Below are 22,677 nucleotides of genomic sequence, written 5' to 3'. Positions count from 1 at the left end.
AAAATAAATAACCCAGTGAATAAAGGGCAAAAGACATGAAACGACACTTTTCCAAAGAAGACATCCATATGGCCAACTGACACATTAAAAAATGCTCCACATCACTCATCATCAGGGAAATACAAATCAAAACCACAATGAAATATCACCACACACGTGTCAGAATGGCTAACATTAACAACTCAGGCAACAACAGATGTTGGCAAGGATGTGGAGAAAGAGGATCTCTTTTGCACTGCTGGTGGGAATGTAAACTGGTGCAGCCACTCTGGAAAACAGTATGAAGATTCCTCAAAAACTTAAAATAGAACTACCCTATGACCCAGCAATTACACTACTAGGTATTTATCCAAGGGGTAAAGGGATGCTGTTCAAAGGGACACATGCACCCCAATGTTTATAACAGCACTATCCACAATAGCCAAAGTATGGAGAGAGCCCAAATATCCATCAATGGATGAATGGATAAAGAAGATGTGGTATATATATACAATGGAGTACTATTCAGCAATCAAAAAGAATGAAATCTTGCCATTTGCAACTACGTGGATGGAATTAGAGGGTATTATGGTAAGTGAAATTAGTCAGTCAGAGAAAGACAAAGATCATATGACTTCCCTCATACAAAGACTTTAAGATACAAAACAGATGAACATAAGGGAAGGGAAGCAAAAATTATATAAAAACAGGAAGGAGGACAAAACATAAGAGACTCTTAACTATAGAGAACAAACAGAAGGTTGCTGGAGGGTTTGTGGGAGGGGTATGGACTAAATGGGTAAGGGGCTTAAGGAATCTACTCCTGAAATCATTGTAGCACCATGTGCTAACTTGGATGTAAATTATAAAACATAAATAAATTATAGAAAAAATGAATAAACATTAAAAAAATTGAAAAAAGAAATCCAAAGAGGCTAGATCAAAGTGGAGGAATAATCAAGGAAGACTTCTATGCCATGGTCTCAGTTCCTCCTGCCACCTCTGACACTTTGATCCCTCTACATTCTCTTCTCCACTGCCACCAGGTCTCCTGTTATTAATATGTCTCTCAGCATAAAAATAGTGAAGTCAGGGGCGCCTGGGTGGCGCAGTCGGTTAAGCGTCCGACTTCAGCCAGGTCACGATCTCGCGGTCCGTGAGTTCGAGCCCCGCGTCGGGCTCTGGGCTGATGGCTCAGAGCCTGGAGCCTGTTTCCGATTCTGTGTCTCCCTCTCTCTCTGCCCCTCGCCCGTTCATGCTCTGTCTCTCTCTGTCCCAAAAATAAATAAACGTTGAAAAAAAAAAATAGTGAAGTCATTGCTTATGTTTTGTATCTCTCTCTCACCACTCTCTACAGAGCAAGAGCCATCTTTGACCAGTCTCTACTTTGCCTCCCATTGATATCTTTACAAGCATAAAAATGGTTACTTTCACATCTAACAATTACATTTAGCAATAGGCCCCATCAATTTCTCTGCTCATCTTTGTCTTCTGTTGGGGCAGTGCATGTAGTAGTTGAGCATGTGTCTCCTCGAGCCAGTCTGATGAGGTTCAAATCCCAGGACTGCAGGTTTCTGGCAGTGGGAAAATTATATATCTTTCTTGTGAATCAGTTTTCTCGATTGGAAAATAGAGGATAATAATAGTAACTATCCTATTGGATTTTTATAAAAAGTTATCAAACCAATAATGTAATTACTCAGAACTGTGCTTGACAGAGAGTAAATATTAGGTAATTGTTAGCTGCTATTTTTATTATCCCTTGCCTTCCATCTGAATTCACTTTTCTTCCTGCTTAAGAGCAGCATTTAATGGTGATTTTAGTGAGCTTGTGGTAAACTTTCCCAGTTTTGTATGTTTTATAGTGCTGGGGTATTTTTCTGTCCTCAAGCTTAAATGATAATATATTTGGAAATAGAACACTAGGTTGATAATTGTTTTCCCTTAGTGCTTTGGATATATTATTTCATTGGCTTTGACATGTAGTGCCACTTGTAGGAAGTCTTCAGTTAACCTAATTCTTATTCATTTTAAAACAATATACTTTTTCTGAGTAGCTTTTGAGTTTTCCGTGTCTTTGATAGACTACAGTCCCACTACAATATGCCTAGATGTAGCTTTATTGTTACTTACCCTACTCAATGACTGGAATGCACTATATATATATATATATATATATATATATATATATATATATATATATATATATCAAAAGTGCATTCCATTCTATGAGTGACATTCCATATTTTCATCTTCTTATCTCTTGGTGATGGTTTCTGTGTTAATTTGCATTAGTTCTGGGTTAAGTTCAGTACAGTTACCCTTTCTTTATTCCAGTCCAGGGTTTATTAAATTTTATTTTTTATTTCAATGACTATATTTTTCATTTGTAGTATTTCTAATTGTTAACTTTTTATATCTGGTTTTAATTTCTGTCTATTTCCAGTTCATTTCTTTTTTCTTTTTTCTTTCTTTTTTTTTTTTTTTTTTTTAAGTAGGCTCTATGCCCAACATGGGGCTTGAACTTATGACGCCAAGATCAAGAGCCACATGCTCTACCAACTGGGGCACCAGTCAGGTGCCCCTTGTTGTTGTTGTTGTTGTTGTTGTTGTTGTTGTTTCTTCTTCTTCTTCTTCTCCTCCTCCTCCTCCTCCTCCTCCTCCTCCTCCTCCTCCTCTTCTCTTCTTCTTCTTCTTCTTCTTCTTCTTTTTAAATGAAAGTTATACTTTCAGCTATCTCTTTGAGGTTCCCAAACATTTATCTGGGTTTAATTTTTCTGTTTATTAGTACTTGATTTTTCAAGTTTGGGAACTTTAGTTTGCAGGCTTATTTTGAGTGGTGTGTCTTCTGTTGTTTCCTCTCTTCTCCCTCTACACTTATTTCCTTTGCTGGATTTTTTCCCTCAGAAGCCCTATCTTTACTCCCTAGGTAATTTCCCTCACAAATTATCATCCGAATTGTTACCCAAGTTGGTGTAACATCCCAATTGTCTCCTTGCCTTTAATCTCCTCCTTTCCCACCAGATGATCTTCCTCCAAGTCTGACCCTTTTTCATGTGCTCCACACTTCCATCAAAGTGAATTTTCCAAAAAAAGGAATGTGATCACCCTATTCATTTCCTTAATATTCATCAATGGCTCCTTATTACTTTCATATTTCCAGAGTAATAGTTTTTGTACAACTCACAAAGTATTTCATGGTGGGTTTCTTGCCATCTTCACCAGGTTGATCATTCGCTGAACATCCTCCTTAATACCATAACTGCCATACTGAACTTCTTGCAATATCTTGAGTGTGGTGTATTTTCTCAGAATCTTTGTGTTTTTCCACTCTAATCCTTTTAATTACAGCACTGTTCCCACCTTTCCCTTGCTCTCCTCTTACTCTCTGTCCATTTGATATCTACTAATGCATCAAAATACTACTCAGATATGACCTCTTCCAGGAAACTTAATATATTTATACTCCCATTTATCTCCTGTCCCTTAGAATTGCCTTTCTTAGATATTTGTGCCCAGTTTACCTCCATCATCATGTTTATTTGCTTGCTGTCTTTCCCATTATCTTTCGAGTTTCTTGGGGTCAGAAGCTATTTCTTTCCTTCATCTTTTTAAGTTCTATATTCCCAGAACCTATCATAGTACCTACTGTGCAGCACATGGTCAATATTTGTTGACCTAACATGTAAATTAATATGTAAGTGAATGAGTGAATGAATGTATGAATTGAAGCCAGGGTCATCCTGGTGTCTGCTATATTAAGGACAGGAAGGCAAGGGAAAACCAAGTGGGGTCTAAGAAAGAACCCTGGAACTTATTCACAAAAAAGCCCCTTTTAGAGTTCCCAGATACCAACATTGTTGATAAGGGGCTTGTCAGTAAGGGTGATTCACCTTGTCATATAAAGCCCCACACATCTCCTGATAGATAGCATGTGCTAGGTTCCACATGCATGAGTGAGACAAGACCTCTCCCTGAGGGAACTCACAGTCCAGGGGGAGATACAGATGAGTAAAATGATAATGCCAATACAACATGGTAACTGCTAAAATGGAGGAATGGGCAGAATGCAGAGAAAACACAGAGAAGAAAATGAATGACTGCTTATGGGAATCAGGAAAGACTTCATGGAAGAGGCAACATTTCAACAGAGTTTTTAAGGAGGAGAAGTTTGGGCAGAGAAGTAGATGAAAATCTTTAAGATGAGGGAGGTGGGGAAGACCTTGTACGAAGAGCTCAATGTGCTGACCTATGTAGTTTAGGCTGTAAATAGATGGGGAATTTTTAAATTACGAGATACAGGATGCTATACCACAGAGTCCCAGCCTTAGTGTTTGAGGCTGGGCTTACGTCCTGGCTTCCTCCTTGAGCAGGTGTGTCATCCTATGAAAGTCCTCCTGAGCATGATGTCAACTGAGGCAAATCTCTTACTATTTCTGAGTTCCAGTTGCCTCATTTGCAAAATGAGAACAGCCACTTCCTCCTGAAGTGATTGGAAGCATCAAATTAGTTAATGGTTGTAAGAGCTTTTTTAAAAAAAAAAAGTTTATTTATTTATCTTAAGAAAGATACAGAGAGAAAGGGAGAGACAGCATCCCAAGCAGGCTCTGCACTGTCAGCATGGAGCCTGACACAGGGCTCGAACTTGCGAACCATGAGAACATGGCCTGAGCCAAAATCAAGAGTCAGACACTTAACCACAGAGCCACCCAGGCGTCCCTGTAAGAGCTCTTTATAAACTATGAGGTTATTCTTTTATTTTTATTTATTTTATATATTTTCTTTTCTTAGGACAACAAATATTTAACTAAACAAATTAGGAAGTCTTTAGCTTTAGCCAGGGTGCTGATGATTAAATAGGCTACATAGGTTTTAATGTGCTACAACCTAGAACCAAAATAAAAACCAAAATGGTCCAAAAGCAAAATCCCTCAGACCCTTTCTCTTCTCCCTGAGAGCTGAGCAGGCATCCTTTTAAGTGTGCTCATCTTCAACAGAACTGGTAGTGCTTCAAGGTCCAATTCAGGTGCTTCTGAGTTCAAAAGTCTCAACACGTTTGAAAAAAAGGATGAAATTTCCAATTTTGCAAGTGCCATTGTGCCACAAGGGGGTAGGGGTGCTCTGTGTAAGTCTTTGTCATGTACTGTTCCTAACCAAACCTTTTGACTAAAAATATGATTTATAAAAATTGAATTTTAATAGGCATCTTCTATACCATATACATGTCTACCGCCATTTTTCTTATAATTAACATCTGTCCAGAGACATCAGCAAAGATGCCCAAGTCCAACATATTTAAGGTCTGTCTTTCTGTCTAGTCTTCAGCAAGACAGTTGTAGAGGGGCCAGACATGGTGACCCTAGGATTGGGAGATTTGGTTACAAAGGCCACCTTTCATTAATCTGAACAGATAGCCACAGGGCAACGTGAATCCTTCACAACTGGATTTTATCACAGCAAGTTCCTTTCGATGTGTGCACATTAAAAAGAATGTAAAAAAAAAAAAACACAATAAACCTTGTTTTCCTTGTTTTTTTTTTCTTCTGTTCATTATGCAGTTCTTGAATGAAGAAGAAAATAAAATGATTAGATGAAAGAGGAACCGACTAATCCCTTAAAGCATGCATTAAAAAATTGTTCACAGTGTGTTTGCCTCTTAAGCAACATGCTTGAAAAAAATAATGAGTTGAAACATGCGGTGGTAAGGCTATGACATCATTTCTGGGTAAGGTGTCTTTCCTCAGTGCTGAGGTTGTCCAGGGCACGAATTCACAGAGGTACTCTGTGTGGAACAGAAAAACACAGCTGGGACACTAGAGAATTCCTCCCAGGATCCACAAAGCAAGTCCGATTATTTACCTACAGTGTTAGGAAGCTAATAGATTCCACCTGCAGCACACTGGCTCCAACACTCCTTTTCTTCCGGAGTCCTGAAATGCTGAACCCCTAACTCCCACCCTTTCTTTGTATTTCTTGCTCTTTAGCTTGCGATGTTAACCCATCTGTACCTTGGGTTCAGATGGTGTCATTTATTTGGTGAATTGCAACATGATGTCATTAGGCATTCACATTGTTGTTTTTTAAGAGCTCAGAGAGGAAAAACAAAGCTCTGTGTACACGAGAGTCTGGGTGGAGACACAGGCGGTCACAGTGTTTCCCCATCCCCACAGTGGCACACAGCCGTTCTGGACCCACGAGCAATCTGTCTATAATAAGTGACAGATTCCGCCTCCTCTAAAGGAGAGGGCCAGAGGAGAGCAGCGCAGACCCAGTACAATAGCGAGGCAGGTGCTCCGGTCAGACTCCACTCTACCAGGAAACGCTTCTGGAATGCATGACCAATTTGGTTTCAGAACAGAATACTCTCTTTAATGGACAGAAAACACTAACCTTTTCTTTTTCCTTTTCCCTTCCCTCAACCCCCCACCCTCCTGACTCCCTACTTTCAATGAGCCCCCTTTCCACTTAACCCTTTCAAAGGAGAAAGGGCTAGGCTCCAAACCTGCACACACCCATCCATCTATGTGTTGCTTTGCTAACAACCCAGGAAGAGGAGTAAAAATTCATTAGCCAGGAGAACAAATGTGTTATCCGCCGAGAAGCACAGTAAAATGATGGGGGGTGGGGGGGTGGGGGTGGTGTAAGGGTATTACTAACTTGGTAAACTCAAACAACAAAAAACCCCTACAAGCTTCACTTTTTCTTTTGGATTCTCACTTGTGAACAAGTTTAGGAAGCATACTTTTAGACAAAGGGCTAAAGTATAGAATTCTGGAAATAAGAAGGGCTCTGAAAAGAAGAAATGTACTATTAAATTTGAAATGATCAAAATCACATTAAAACCACATGTCCTTTTAGAGATCATGTAGCATCTGAGTGAAATAGAAAATCTCACTTTAAGGAGTCCTAGTTGGGTCAAGTCAGCATAATAATGATTGAATTGGATAATGAATAATACTGTTATCATCATGACTTCGGGGTTTGCTCACACATCTATAGAGGTGGCATTACTGGATTGGATATTACTCAATATACCCATTTCCCAACACACAAAGAAAAATAGCTATAACTTGAGGGGGGAAGGAATAATTACCCAATTTTCCAATAAAATTCTTATATATGCATACCCTGACTCTTGACAAAGGAAGATGTAAGCAGTGTTGTATGGTTTCCTTTCCACGCAACAGTATTTGAAATGCAATGATATAGAGTAACGTATATTAACAGTAATAAGGGTTTCCCCTCCGAGAGTTATTGTAACTTATCTTTGAAGTTAAGCTCATTTATCATGGGGAGAATAGACCCCAAAAAGTACAGCAGCCGCGGCATCCTGCCCGAGGCAGAGTTAGAGATTTCCAATAGCTGCTGTAAAGAAACATTTTGAAAATGCGTTCACTACTGCACCAATAAATCTTAAGACAGAAGAGTTTTAATTACAGAGGAGGGCAAAGCCAAGATTTTTCAAATGAATCCAAAAGTATGACTTGAGAGAGCTTCCCCCCCCCCCCATATTACCCAACATTTGATAAATTTCTGTGTTCTTCATCTGGGAAGAAAAATCTGCTTTTTAAGCAGGACTTCTGGAGGATATCTTCATTTGTAACATAGTAGCAGGAGAAACAATGGAAGTGAGATATAGTAAGCCAATCTATATGCACGTGTGAGGAGCAAAGAATATGATAGGTGCACCATGAATTCTGTGGGGGCATATTGCAGATTGTATGTACAGGAAGGAGAATGTGTTCTGCATGTGTATGCAGCTTCCTTGCATGTATATACGGACATGTGCTGCTATATGGCTTGGTCCTCAATAGACTGCTTCTTTAAGGAAAGAAAAAATATTAGTGTCATTTGTGTCCTAGTACCAAAAATGAACTCTTTTATTTCTTAGGGAAAAAAATTAAGGCTAATGAAATTAGGGGTTGTTTAAATCAGACGCAATTAAAATGCACACATTTCTTTTCCTGGAATCTGCAATTGTATTCAACGTTTGCAGTACAACGCCTGCCTGTAGGATAAATAATTTAATGGGTTTTGTGATTTGGTACTAAAAGCATAACAAAATCCTACAGCTGTAGCCTCATTTTTCTCCACACTCAAACTGTTCCCTTCTTAAATTGCATATTTTTTTACAATTTTTTTAAGAACACAAAGTAGGTTCTACATCTTTGAGAACCAATTTCCGACATAATAGGTAATTGCACATAATTACAGGAGTTTCAGAAACTGAAACAAGAAAAAAAAATCTCTCCTCACTCTAAACCGTCTCTCTTCTTAAAGATCAGAATTAAATCACCATCTGATTCTATTCAACTTTGCCCTTTATTACAACAAATGATGTATGCTGAGAATAACCCAAAGTGAAAACCACCCCAAATGCTTCTGTTTTCTAGTCATTCAGTATTAATTCAGCATTTTGATTATACAAACATGAGGACGGGTTTTTATAAATTCCTTCATTTTTACGTGTCATGTGTCACACACACTGCAAGGGAATGTGGTCAGTTTAAGGCTTTGGAGTAATGTGGGTTGCATTTTTAATTACTTTGCTATTTTCTGCGTCCACACTCTTCAAAGTGCTTCTTGATATGTATTAACACTCACACACTCAGAGTGAGATTAAGGACCTAAAGAGCACCTGCCTTCCATGATCCAAGAAAGATGACATCGAACTTTCAAAAGAGGATATGGCAAGAAAGTATAATAGTGCACAAATGAACTCTGTCTTCCCTCATCTTTTTGTATTTCTTCGGGGTTGTGATTGAAGTGGGGTTGGGACCTCAGGCAAAGGTAAGGCCTATGTGGGTGTGAGATTCCCAGCTGGAAATCAAAGCTTCAGGGTTTTCTGCCTGCTCACGGTAAGCTGATGGCAACCCTTTCTCTCTGCCCCCTCTCCCTGACAGGAGATTGTAGATCAGAGGTTCAAAGAGCATTTTTAGAACTCCCTATCTTTTCTTACCTTTCCAACTAAAAAATAAACACATCTCATTCAGAGGGTAGGTAAAATTAGCCAGATTGTCTTTGAGCTCGTGTTGTGGCCATTACGGCTGCCTAGTGGCAGACAAACTGGCCACTGCTCAGATTCCAGGAGGAAGAAGTGGGGAGGGTGCTTCAGTCTCAGAACCCAGTAAATGGACTGATTGTAATGTACCAGGTGCATCTTTTATCCCTTACTTCAACTTATTTCTTTATCTGCTGTGATACTGAAGTGTCACTCAGTGAGTGGCACTAAAAATGAAGAAGGTGAAAATCAGAAGTGTGCAGATCTAGTTTTTCTTAAACTACAGGCTTAAAACTCAAAGTAAATTATTAGGGAGCTCATGTCACTCTCTACACTCAATCCAGGGAGCATTATATCTATTGGCAACTCAATATTCATCTCTTTATGCAGAGTTAGAAGTGAGGGAACAGGTCTGTGGACTTGGATCATGAGGACAAAATCTGGAGATTCTAAGCCTCATTGATTAGTAAATAATTTCACAATTTAAAAAACTCAACCGACACAACAAAACATTAACTGTAAAGGAGTCATCATTTCCAGAACAAATCACCTTCGCATTCAAATGCAAGTAAGATGAGACTATGTCATTCCTCCCATCTTTCAGGTCCAAATGATAATAGCACGGATGAGAGCTGGTTAGAGTTGAGCTGCGAAGGTAATGCTCAAGAGAGGCAGTATGGGGGAAAGACAGTTGCCTTACTCTTAAAGAACCTAGAATAACTTCCTTAAATAGGAACTTTGCAAAAGTCTCTGGACTTCACTTCTCTCAACTACAAAATGGGAATAGTAATAAAAATAACAAGTCTATAGGAAGACAGGAGTTGGACCACATGATGCCTTTCTTATTCGTCATGTTGTGCTTTGACTGTTGGCATGTCTATATTCTGCTATGCTGTGAGGTTTTCATCCATATCTCCCTGACCCTTCCAGAGTTTCTGGCACTTAAGAATCCCACAGTATTTGATAAATGGCTAAATGATTCCAGGGTTAACTCTTTTGAGGTCCCCATCCATTTTAGGTCTATGACCTTATGACAGTCTATTCAAAAAACCGTAAGTAAGGTAAGTCCTTTTATTTTGCATATGATCTTACAATTCCTTCTTGCCCAATTCCCCCAATTCTTCCAAAAAAATTAAATTACTGAAGGTAGTAAAATTGTCATGCATTTTTCTTATATTCCACATAATGCCTTACATAATTTAGGAACTTACTAAATACATGTTGAAATGAATTGAATAGTAAACCTATAACTTATGGCAAGGTTGACACACTAGCTCAATAAGGCCTAGTGCCTATTTTCATAAAAAAAAAAATTGTTGGAACACAGCCACACCCATTCACTTACGTTTGTTCGTGGCTGGTTTTGTACTCTAATGGCAGAGTTGAGCAGTTGCAACAAAGACCATATGGCCTACAAATACTGAAATATTTGCTATCTGGCCCATTACAGAAAACAGTTTCTAACTCCTGACTTACAGGATTATCTCCTTTCTCCCCTCATATTAACTCACTGAGACTATGAATTCTGGTCTTTCATCTCTGATCAGAGAATTAGGATCAATTATATTAGTAGTAATGTGATTAATAGGGGTTACTCAGTGCCCTGCATAGACCCTTAACAAAAAGCGAGCTAGTGTTATCATATATTCCTTTAGCCTCTTGCAAGTAACAGAGGCCCTCTTTTTCAATCCTCATCAAATAGTTCTCAGGAAACACCTAATTGCCTCAGTTAATTTTGTGACAGCAAGTTTTGAGATGCCAATGTATAAACTATTATAAGATTAGATAACAAATATATTTTTAGGATGTCATAGCCTAGATATGGATGACTCCAGGAGATGTGAAGAAAGGTTAGTTTGTGGAACACAAATAAAGGATTTAGTAATATGTGCATATCTATGTTAACAGAATGCAGTTCCTTTTCGTCATACTGAAATCATCTTTTTCCTCCAAATAATGTTTATTGTTCTCAGACTAAGAGATTTCAAAATGGAGAGTGACGCCCCATATGACTGTTTATTACTCCACAAAGGCATTAGGGTGTAATTTTAGACTGCGTAGATTGTGGTTTATGTATCACAGGTAAAGCATGTATACACTTCCTGTGGAAACACATAAGCTATGTTTATACTATGTGGATTAGGGTTAAGTAGTAAGGTTGACGTTTTAGCTAGTATAAAGCTCTTATGTTCATAATATGCTGTCGTGAGCCTATAAAATATAGTCATTGGATTAGAAAATAAGCAGGTAGCAACACTTCAGAATCCTCTTCAAGATTAAACACACACTCAGTATCTGGAGCTAGGGGGCACAGATATGTCTAGATTTACATAAAGGGAGTTGATACAGTGAAAAAAAAATTTAGCACAGTTTCTGAATGGAGAAGTCATGACCATGGGCTTAGTATTCATACATTCAGACCCTGACCTTAGTCCTTCCACTCTGTGTTACTTTTTATGGGTTACTTAACCATTCTGTTCTTCAGAAATGGGGATACTAACAGTGCCTCCTGATAATATTATCTTGACGAGCACATGAGTAGATACAGGTAAAGCTCTAGAACAGTGCTTGGCTAAACAAGTGACAATTACTACTTCTGGTCCCCAACCCAGTACTAGCCTGGCCTTTCTGAACCTCATTTATCTTTCCTAAAATGGAGTGTATGGAAGAATAGTTTATCTACCTTACAGCTTTAGTTTCTTGTTACAGTTTTTTTTTGTGGACAATATGGGAAGAAGTCTAAAGAATAACAAGGTCACAGGGAAACTGGGACAGTCAAAAGCAGAGATTACGAAGACAGTACAGCTATAGGTCTGCACAAGCACGTGAGTGTTAACACACCCATGCAGACACAAACGCTCACGTACCCACACACCACAGTCATACATATACCTTCACATACACACACTCATAGGCATGCCCCATGTTTGGCATCAGTGTTTATCATCTATTAAAGAAACCTTAATGTTAAAGTCATTAGACACCAGCCTCCAAGGAGGTGCTTCTCCTAATAAATTGAGGTCTGTTTTATTTTCTTACACTTGTGAAAAACAAAAACTAAATCTTTTCTGAAAATATAACAACCCCAATTTTCCAGGCCAGTAAGCTTTTAGGAAACAGTAGCTTTTAGCAAAATACTTCAAGGCAGAGGTTACAAGGGAGAAGTGGGTTCCAGCGCATCTAACCTTGTCTGAACAAACAGAGAATTCCAATCTCTTTTCCTGGGTAAATGTAAAATTAGACCATACAGAATAATCTCAAGAGTTACTAGGAAAACAGTTAAGATTTTGGATTGAGTTTTTGAGGTCAAAAAGATTCAATATAAATCCAAACACTTAAAATTATTTTGCAGTGAACTGCATTTATCATCAATTAGATTCATCCACCAGAGGTCATTGGATGATCGGGTGACATATTTCCCACCACTGTTTTAAATGAAAGGTTACTACACCCTCTGGGCCTTTTAAAGAAATTGCAGTTTAGTCCCCCCAAAATAGGTTTAAAGGAGATGAAGACTTTGGGGGACCATAAAACTTTTGCACTATGAGAGTTTGTCCTAAGATGAATTACTTCAATCCTGTTGGGGTATTGGAGCCATGAACTGACCACACGATAACATAGAATCAGGAAAAGAATTTGCTATAAATGTACATTTTATAACCATGCTACCTGCCCCTGGTTATGTTACATGCAGTGTTTTAGAGAGCAAAGTAACATTTTTAAATTACTATCTCAGCTCTACCACTTACTATGCAATCTTGGGCAATCATTTAATACTTGTGAACCTCAGTTTCCTCACCTATAAACATAATATTACTTATCTCATAGTGTTATTTTGACGACTAACCAAAATACTCCGTGTGTATTAGTTGTCTATGTAAGAAATTACCCCTTCCTCCAAAACTCAGTTTTGAGTTAAAACTTAAAAACAATACATATTATATCACAGTATCTGTAGGTCAGGAACCCAGCCATGGCTGAGCTGTGTTCCCTTACTCAGTGTCTCTGAGAAGGCCACAATCAAGGTGTTGGCTGGAGCAGGGGTCATCTCAGTGCTCAAATGGAAAAGGATTTACTTCTAAGCTCACTCACGTGGCTACTGGCAGATTGTTAGATGGCCTTGTTATTCACTGAATATTGGTCAGAAGCCACCTCCAGTTGCTTGCCATGTGGGTCTCTTCATAGGACCATTCACAACATGACAGCTCCCATCATCAGAGGGAGCAAGTGAGAAGCAAGAGGGCAAGCAAGGCAGAAATCATAACCTTTTGTAACCTAACCTCAGAAACACTTTCCCATCATTTTTGCGATATTAATTCATTAGAAGTAGATCACTAGTCCCAGCCCACTGTCACGTCAGAGTGGGGGGGAGGGGTTAAACATGGGCATTGATACCGGGGGGGTGGAGATCATTGGAAGCCATTTTAGAAACTGTCATACCACGTGAAGTTGTTAGCATTGTAGTTAGCACAGAGGATGTTCTCAATATTTCTTTTCCCCCTCTGAGTTAGTATATATTTCTAAGAATTTTGTTCTAATGGCAAGTATAGACGCAAAGAGGTATGAGGTCAGGTTTAAAACTGGGCATAGGGTTCTTGTGAAGAGATACAGCTTCTCTGTGACTGAATTACTGTATTTGCGCCTAAGTTTCTCCCATATATTCATGGAAAGTATAAGATGGTTGTGCGAGCTAAATAAAATGAATGGGACAAGTCACTCAGAAGAACAATACAACAATGACTAACAATATAAATACGGGCACTGTTATTCTTCCCAATCGTCCCAATCCAGCCATGAGGTACATGGGCTGAAACCAGAAAAAGGAGAGGCCCATGTGTCCAATTTGTTTCCAAACTTATCCTAATGCCTACTCCAAGAAAAACTGGAGACTTCCTGTTGTGTTCAGTGCAAGAGTACTGTCTAACCTGCATCTTCTGAGTGGCCCATGTAGATTTTAGATTTTCATTACATCACTTCTAGTGCCCTGACTTCCGTTCTTCAAACTCAGTGACCTTCCTACTCTGTTTCCACAGAGCCTGAATGTCTATGTGTCAGACAGCATCACTCTGCACCTCCATCTATGTGATCTTCAACTCCGAAACAGCTCTCCCTGAATATACCATGCCCATTCTCTCACTCCCACTAAACTTTTCTTCACCCGTTAGGAAATCCCAACCACAGCACACATTCACTCAGTTCTGTCATCTCACTCTTTCTTGCTGTTCTTCCATTTTACAACATAGGATCGGCCATTACATCACTAGATTTTAACCATTTAAATCCTCCTCTAGAGTTCTCAATTTCTGAATTTATGCCATTTTCCCAATCCTGGGTTAATCCCCTAATTACTTCGTCTAATCTAGCTTCCTGGATACTAAGAATTCTTGAAAAAAAATTTTAAACCATGCTTATTTGGTCCTCTTCAGTTGTTACTGGTTAACTTCATCATGATCCTTAATATCATGTAAAGGTCCACACTTTATAGTCAGATGAACATGTTTAAATTCTGAGTCTGCCATTTTCTGGCAATGTGAACTTCAGCAAGTGACTTTAATTCTACATCTCTGTTTCCTCATCTGTAAAAGGGGGATGGAATACAACTAAAACAACAACAACAACAACAACAACAACAACAACAACAAACTACTTTCTATGTTTTTTTCCACTTTAAACTCTCTGAAGCATTTCATTTACTGGCTCCTCTCTTGGCTCATCTTTTCCTTTTTGTCACTTTGTACTATCCTGATTCTTCTCTTACCTATGTACCAAGCCCTTGTAAAATTCTTACACAACTTTTTATAATTTGTCTTATAATCACAGTTGGTATGTTTTACTTGGTCTCTACTGACCAAAAGTGCCCCTCTACAAAACATAACAATATTGACCCAATTTTGCCTATATTACATTTGGCATGGTGCCTTGCATATGGTTAGTACTTAATAAATGGTGTTGAACAGGAATGGATTTAATATTGAACATGTTTACGTGCACACTTTTTAAATTTTGTCATTTGTTGTGCATGTAAACCAGACAGTAATTCTCTTCTCCAGTTTACTAAATGACCTTCTCCAGCCTGAAAAATCTGAGGACTGTGCTGATTTTAATGTTCATCTGTATTTGGTAGCTGTGGCTTTACTTGTGAAGAATGTACCAAAACCCACACTGTAACACGGGAAAATGAACTTAATATCCAGGTATGATCTGTCCCAACTGCCATACTGTGATAATTTCAGGTCGCAAGATCATAAAATGTAAGAAATTGTGGAAAGAAACAATCACAGCATTTTCCCCTCCCCACCATGAGATTAAAGTAGTTCTCATTTAAAACTGGGGGATGACACATGGGGCGCCTGGGTGGCGCAGTCGGTTAAGCGTCCGACTTCAGCCAGGTCACGATCTCGCGGTCCGTGGGTTCGTGCCCCGCGTCGGGCTCTGGGCTGATGGCTCAGAGCCTGGAGCCTGTTTCCGATTCTGTGTCTCCCTCTCTCTCTGCCCCTCCCCCGTTCATGCTCTGTCTCTCTCTGTCCCAAAAATAAATAAAAACGTTGAAAAAAAAAATTTAAAAAAAAAAAATAAAACTGGGGGATGACACAAAAGTATAAGTAGGAAAAATGACTAAAAATATTCCATTATCTAATATCAAGATATTACCTTGTTTGTAGATAAACAGAGAACACTCCAGCAAGCGAACTAGATATCTCATTTTGATATCTTACATTGTTGAAATTCCTTCCAGCCAGAGCTTAAAAAACTAATATTTGATCATTTTAATTTTCAAATGCTTTGACACCTCTCTGCACCTTTAGAGTCAGCTGTAAACTTATGAATCTGGAAATGATCAATTTATATTTCTTTCCTTAGTAACTTCTTATCAGAGCTTGCCTGAAGCAATGTATCTTCCTTAACGCATGTCCAGGAAGTCTGAAGCATTTTCTCCTTTGTGACCCAGATTCTCTGATCTGTGTGTCTATATCTAGCTTCCAATTATGTAGAGCATCTCCTTGTACATGCTGGGTAGTCCTTATTAGTAACTTAGAAAAAAACAAGTAGCTAAAATATGATAGGTGTATTCTCCAAAGGACACTTGAAGGAAACATGTGATTTATGATATGTTTTTTTTTTTACCATTTAATACTTACATATAAAATATGAGTAACCAATATTTCTGTGACTATTTCTCTCACTGTTCCATGTAGAATTCCAGCCCATTCCAAAGTCCCAGGTTAAAGGTAAACTTTGGAGTTTTTGGAGGGTGTTTCACATGTGCCTTCAGTGACATCACCTGCTGCTCTAGACAGGTACCACTGCCACTTCTAGGCACTGCCTTGTCCACGACACACTGTCATCTTCCTCTGGACACCACAGATTCCTACTTGGCATTGCTGCCAAAGCACAGGAAGTCTAATGGCGTCAAGGCCACATGAGCACCTGAGGGGAAGCTGGGGGTTGGAAACCTCTCATATCCTATTCATGGCATGCTCTGCTAAATGGATGCCAGGGCACCGCTGCTTTGCATAGAGTTTTAGTTCAACTAACTCTTCTCAGGTGCTACTATTCTTCCTGCTTCCTCCCATACCACTCTGGCTTCAGTTGTTATTTTGGCCAAAAGGCAAGGTTGAAGGGAAACGATGTCGTACTCAGATGACTAAAGCTTTGTTTCTTGGTCAAGTTTGTCCTGGCAAACCCCATTTGTACTGGGTTGTTTGCTTTCCCTGTTGTTTTCTCAGCCCTTTATGCAAATAAATGTCTGGTAGGTTAACCCTGCCATTTCACCAAGCTTGTCTGGGCCATTTCAGCTCATGCTGCAGCCCCTGCGTTGACTGACGTGAAGTGAAGTGACCTGGCACACAGGAAAAAGCTTAGCCCAGAGCAGGTGCTTAGGCAGTGTGTTAGCCTGGTGCAAATACTTTAATCACAAGGAATATCAAGCTCTTCAAATAGTAACGTTATTAAATGTGGATTGGTCTCGTTCCTTTTTACAGAATCCTAGCAGAAGGGGGAATACTTGATTTTGGCATGAGGCAGTGTTGATAAAGAACATGTGATTAAATCGCTCGGTCATTAAGTTTAGGGGGCTTTGGGGTACCATTTGTGAAATAAACTCAAAGAGAGTATGAAATTGTACCCTGAGGCCCAATAGGAGTACGCCACTGAGTTAGGGGCCTATTTTTAGGCTGTGATTCCCTGGGACGTTTCATTCACCCAGAGCTGCATCTTTCAAATACTTTTGAGTGAGACTTTCAATAATAAACAGATTTTTAAAGAATAGCCCAGAACACCCACCCCGTACAGACACATCTTCACACATGTATGTGTTTGTCTATAAAACAAAAACAACACCCACCATCTTTACATGTAATATATTTTTTCTGTATTGTGTTTTTTTTTTTTCTTCTCCTTTTCCTCCTCCTTTTGCTTGTATTACAAAGCATGGCCCAAGAAGAGTTCGTGATACCTCACAGCAGGTTTTTTGAGAATTCTGGGAAGCTAATAGTGATCTCCAAAAGTTTTCCTTCAAGAACCCATGTAGTAACGCACAGAGGAGATGCCTTCAGTCTGACTCCAGCCCAATTTTAGAAGCTTGAGCATCAGGCCAGGTGGTACTGTGGCTTTTTAGAAGAGTCTTCTCATTTGGCAAGACATTGTTCAGGGAAAGCACAGGGACTAGACAGTGGAACTGAGACTAAATGCAACCCAGTCTCGCAACCTTTGAAAGTACTGATGATGCCAACAATGAGCCTTCTCTCTGCCTGAGAAAAATGAACAAAGAGCTCATTAGTCAAATATTTCTCTAGTGTTGTGAATATGTGGGGGAAAGGGATGAGAGGAGAGAAGGCCAATAAAGAAGATCTCTAAATAACTGTTCCATCCATGAATTTCTGGGACTCTACAAGTAATTCTTTTCATTAGTCCAGATGTTAGAAGGGAGGCAGTTCAGGGAGTCTCATCATTTTGCAGCTCATATAATAGAATTATTTCCATCCTTCACACCTCATCTACTTCACAATAACTTGAACCAAGATTTACATGTTTTAAGATCCATGCACATTGGGGTCCCTGGGTGGTTCAGTCAGTTAAGTGTCTGACTCTTGACATAGGCTCAGATCATGATCTCATGGTTTATGAGTTCAAGCCCCATATTGGGCTCTGAGCTGACAGTGCTTGGGATTCTGTCTCCCTCTCTCTCTGACCCTCTCCTGCTTGCTCTCAATCTCTCTCAAAATAAATAAAGATAAACTAAAAGAAGAAGAAGAAGAAGAAGAAGAAGAAGAAGAAGAAGAAGAAAAAGAAGAAGAAGAAGAAGAAGGAGGAGGAGGAGGAGGAGGAGGAGGAAGAGGAGGAGGAGGAGGAGGAGGAGGAGGAGGAGGAGGAGGAGAAGGAGATGATCCATGCATGTTGGGGGTAGGATTCTCTTTGTCAGTCTAGTGATTCTCTTGGGGCACCTTGGAATGAACTCTGTTGCCCCCCCGAATCCAGGAGGTAGGAAAGAAGGAGGGCTTCCTCTTCCTGGGAGGTCAGAGGGCTCAGTGCCTGCCCTTCCTGGACTTCTGGTAGGAGAAAATGAGTGCAATCGCCTACAGTTGTCTAATACCTTTATTTGAAATGTTCTCCACAGCTCTCTACAGATTCTTCATTTTTTCAGTTGTTCCTATGGAGAACTCCCTTGTAAACTTGCATTTCTCAGACATAGAGGTGAAAAAGAGAGGCTGTTACTTTATGTGCATGTACTGATATGTCGCTGTAAAGGAAAGCTGCTACAGCAGTATATACATGTCCATGAAATGAAAATGAAAATGGTTGCCCAGGTCTGCTCACAACTGAGCTTTTATTCTCATCCTTGGAATAAGATGGGATGACAGCATTGAGGAAATGACCTTGTAAAACACATTTTAAGAGGTGTTTCTTTTTAAAAGACAAAAGCAAGTGGATATGATTGCTTTGGTTTCAACGCTCATATGAGTCTACAGTCGCACACTCCACATACAGCAAGGCAGATAGTGTCTGCATATGCAGCCATCTAAAAAGGGACACTTACACATCCTTTTCTTGAAGTATGAGATCTCACACTGGCTGTGTGGCATGAGGAGAAGTCATAATCAAGATCCACATTAAATGGCTCAAATAGTATAAATACATGGCATGCTGACTTCACATCATGACATTTCCTTGTGCCAGAGGGACCCTAGCTCTGAGACCTCTGGATTCCCAGCAACACACCCCTATTCACAAGCTTACCCTCTACTCCATGAAATGTAAAAGGGCTGTGTTAAGCATTGTGCTCTGTTCAGCAGCTCACACGTTGTGCGTGCTTGATTATAACTGTTGATGCAGCCTTTTCACTGGAGTCAAATGGACATCTCACGGAGAACAGGACCCTGCCAGGCCACTGGGGGACCATTCCAGAAGTTGCTGCTTCAGTGTGCTAAATGGTAGCCTAGGGCCTGGCAGAGATTTCATGCTGTTTCTTAAACTGCCTGGTGAACACCCAGGGAGAGGCTTAGGTGAGAAGATTTTCATTAGACAGAGAAAGCTCGGTTTGAAATCATAAGGCAATATCTTTCTTATTTTAAACTGGCTGCTTATTTCTAAGTGCTTTACAAACAATATCTCTGTCACCCACACGACATCACTGTGAGAGACTGTAGGGAAGTGTCCCTATCTCATCTTAGAAATAGCAGAGAGCTGGCAAATGACTCTTTATCTGACAGCAACCATGGAAGAAAACAAAGGTCTCTTCAACCCCACCTCTGGCTCAGCCTCCCAGATCGGCCACCCACTCACCCCCTGTGCCAACCCTCTGCCTCAGTTGCCCCAGCCTAGTTGCTGTGCGGTGTTCTCCTACTATCCTGCCTTGGTACTCAAACCATTGGCCTTGTCTCCACTCTATTTGCATAAAGCCTGCAATCCTTTAAGGCTCAAATCAAATCCCACTTCCTCCTTCAAGATTTTCAGGAGCCTTCCAGTTTGGAAATCCACCATCCCTCCTCTGACAGTGTTACATTCTGTTGAAATTCACTTACTTCCTCTTCGTGTGGTCATGTTTTATCTTCCCACCTAGAAGGACAGCTTCTTAAAGACAAGGGCAATCTTTGAAATGCTTCCTTCTCTTTATTGTCACCAGGCCCCTAGCAGAGCTTTGCTCAGGGAAGTCTCTCAGTGGACACACATCCGCTACCCCCCCTCCAACAGTTACTAGTTCATGGCATTTCACATACTCCAGATAGAAGCTTATGTTTAGTGAGCTCAGATGTACCTAATACTCAGATACTACTAGAAGGCCCTGCTTTCCTGAATTATACTTACTGCTCAAAATAAGTGGTTCCACTCTGAATATTATCCTCTTGGGGCATGGGCCAGCCTGGCCAAAAGGCAGAGGAATGTCTGAAGGGGCAGATTAATGAGCAATCAGAGGGGAGGTTGTGGATGCCCATTCAAGTTCTTGGAAAGTGTCTGTCTGTGGTGTGATGAAAGGGGCCAGAGGGTGAGAGTGGCTCCACATGTCCCCTCCCTCCTGCTGCTGGAGGCCTGAAGAACAATGAGGAGTCAGCGAGGCAGTGGCACGTGGGAGGCAGCTGACTCCAGCTGACTGAAAATAGGCCATTTGTCCTGTTCAGTGCAAATGTGGACAAGGGTCTGCACGCATGGTGGGGGCTGCAAAGCGGGACAGGGAGGCAGTTGCATTTATGTGTGCATGTGTGTGAGAGATGAAGGCCTCCTTCTTTGCTTTCTAATCAGCTTTCTCTACTCAATAAATTACCAATAAGAATAGCCTATGATCTCTCAGTTTTTTCTAGCTGGTAACAATATAAGTGCGCCAGGGAAAAAAACTTGGATTTGAATTCTAGAGATTGGTAAGGGCACCACCAGGTATTTCTTCCAACCCAAGGGAAAAGGGGTTGATGAGAAGTAGTTAACAGCTCAAATGTTGTTAAGAGCACAGCTGAATATTCTAATTAACTGGATCTCTCTCCTCAAAAATATTGCTTCATTAAGTAGGCATTCGTAAGACTCAGAAATCTCTGGGCTATATGGAGATTTTTACTGAGGTGATATTTGCAGCCAGCCCTGATAATCTGATCAGTAGTATCAACTGTTAAGGGCCACTTATCACTAACTCAAAGTCAGCTGGTCACTGCCTGTAGCATCAGGTACCCGGGACGGGGGGTTGGGGGGGGTGGCGGGTACAGTATATAGTCAGACTCTACTTGGGGAGATGCTGTACATGGTAAGACTCCTAGAGGAAAATTCAGTAAACTGTTGTTTTGTTTGTTTTGTTTTTTGTTTTATTGTTGTTGTTGTTGTTTTTGGTTTTTGGCTTTTGGCTTTCAGATTCCTTGTACAAATGATGTTAGGGCAAGTGTGTGCCGTACACACACATACCTGTGTGATTGATGGTGGAGAGTGAGGGACTTATAACCCCTTATCTCTTGTCTTTCACAAAGGCATTATGAAGGGACATAAGCTTTCACTCTGGCACCATCAAAAATCATCCAATAAACGGAATGTGGTCCAACTTCTTCATTTCTCGTTAAGAGATAACTGAAACCCAGAGAAGTTAAATGGCTTGTCCAGAGCCGTTCAGTGCCATTTGTCCCTTCAATCTGTGTCAGACCCTCTGCTAGGTCAAAGACAGAGCTCAAGTATCCAGGCCTCCAGACTGGAACTTTGTTCCACTGGCAGTGTTGACATAACCCATCAGAGCTGGGCAGTTGAGAAACTGCCAAAGAGAAAGAGACTCCTCCTTCCCAGGCAGATGTCTCTACTTCTGCAACAAGGCTAGTGATTCTGACCCAAATGGCCAATTATCTGCTGGTGGCATTTATACGAATCATTGATCCCTGTCATTGGTCTGAAAGTTGAGAGTTGGCTTATGTGTACTGGACTGTAAAGCCCCAGCCGCTGAGGAGGTGTGCTTCAGAGTTAGAACCAGATGATTTTAAATTGGGTCCCAGGGCTTTGAGGCAGTCAGAGCTACTCCCAGAGTCCCTATAGCAGTGGTTCTTCAGCTTTTCCTTTTGTCTTTCTTTTTTTTTTTTTAATCTCAGAGGTTATTTTAAAATATTCCCATATTCTACTTTACAATCCCTCTCAGTAATTTTCTTAAAATAAGGACAGTAATCTTTCTTACAGAGTTGCCTCTTCCTTAGAGTACTGTGTGCTGGTCCCTGATGTTCCTTCAGGAAAGCTTGAAAGTTAGAGGGCAGGGGAAATGTCCAGTTTGTTTCATTTCCCTTTATTCTCCATGCTTTCAACTCAAGGTTGCTACCAGGAGGGCGTTGGGGGATGCAACACTCTGTAAGACAGGTACTTACATGGACTCATGCTTCAAGAAGCTTCTATTTTAGTATGGGAGATAACAAAAGCATATGCATAAGTGCAAGTCAAGGAAGAAGAATATAAACAATATGAAAGGCAGTGAGGAGGATCTCATCATTTCCTCATGGAGCCCTCAGCTAAGGCTTTGGGGAAGAGGTAATAATTGAGCTGGGCACTGAAGAATTGATAAGATATGAATATCCAGCCAGGCCAGGGCAATCATTTCAGACAAAGGTGTTATGGCCGCTTCTTGGTAGCTTTTACTTTTACAAAACTCCTTTTCAGAAGCCTGAAGCTTCACTGTTTTCATAATTCTTCCAAAAAGTATTCCTGCATCTAGTCCTTGGTGTCAGATTCCTAGCCTAAATCATGTTCAATAA

General features: G+C 40.2%; 1 long non-coding RNA gene across 1 annotated transcript in view; it reads right to left on the bottom strand.

Moving 5' to 3' along the window:
* Window positions 1–22,677, bottom strand: part of LOC147580980 (uncharacterized) — a 283,220-nt gene that overhangs the window by 194,201 nt on the left and 66,342 nt on the right. The gene's annotated exons all lie outside the window — the stretch shown is intronic.

This window comes from Puma concolor, chromosome B2 (genome assembly GCF_028749965.1).
Source record: "Puma concolor isolate L17-30 chromosome B2, mPumCon1.1.hap2, whole genome shotgun sequence".
Classification (NCBI taxonomy): Eukaryota; Metazoa; Chordata; class Mammalia; order Carnivora; family Felidae; genus Puma; species Puma concolor.
The sequence above is the reverse complement of the archived record's forward strand: the minus strand, read 5'-3'. Positions and strand labels throughout refer to the sequence as shown.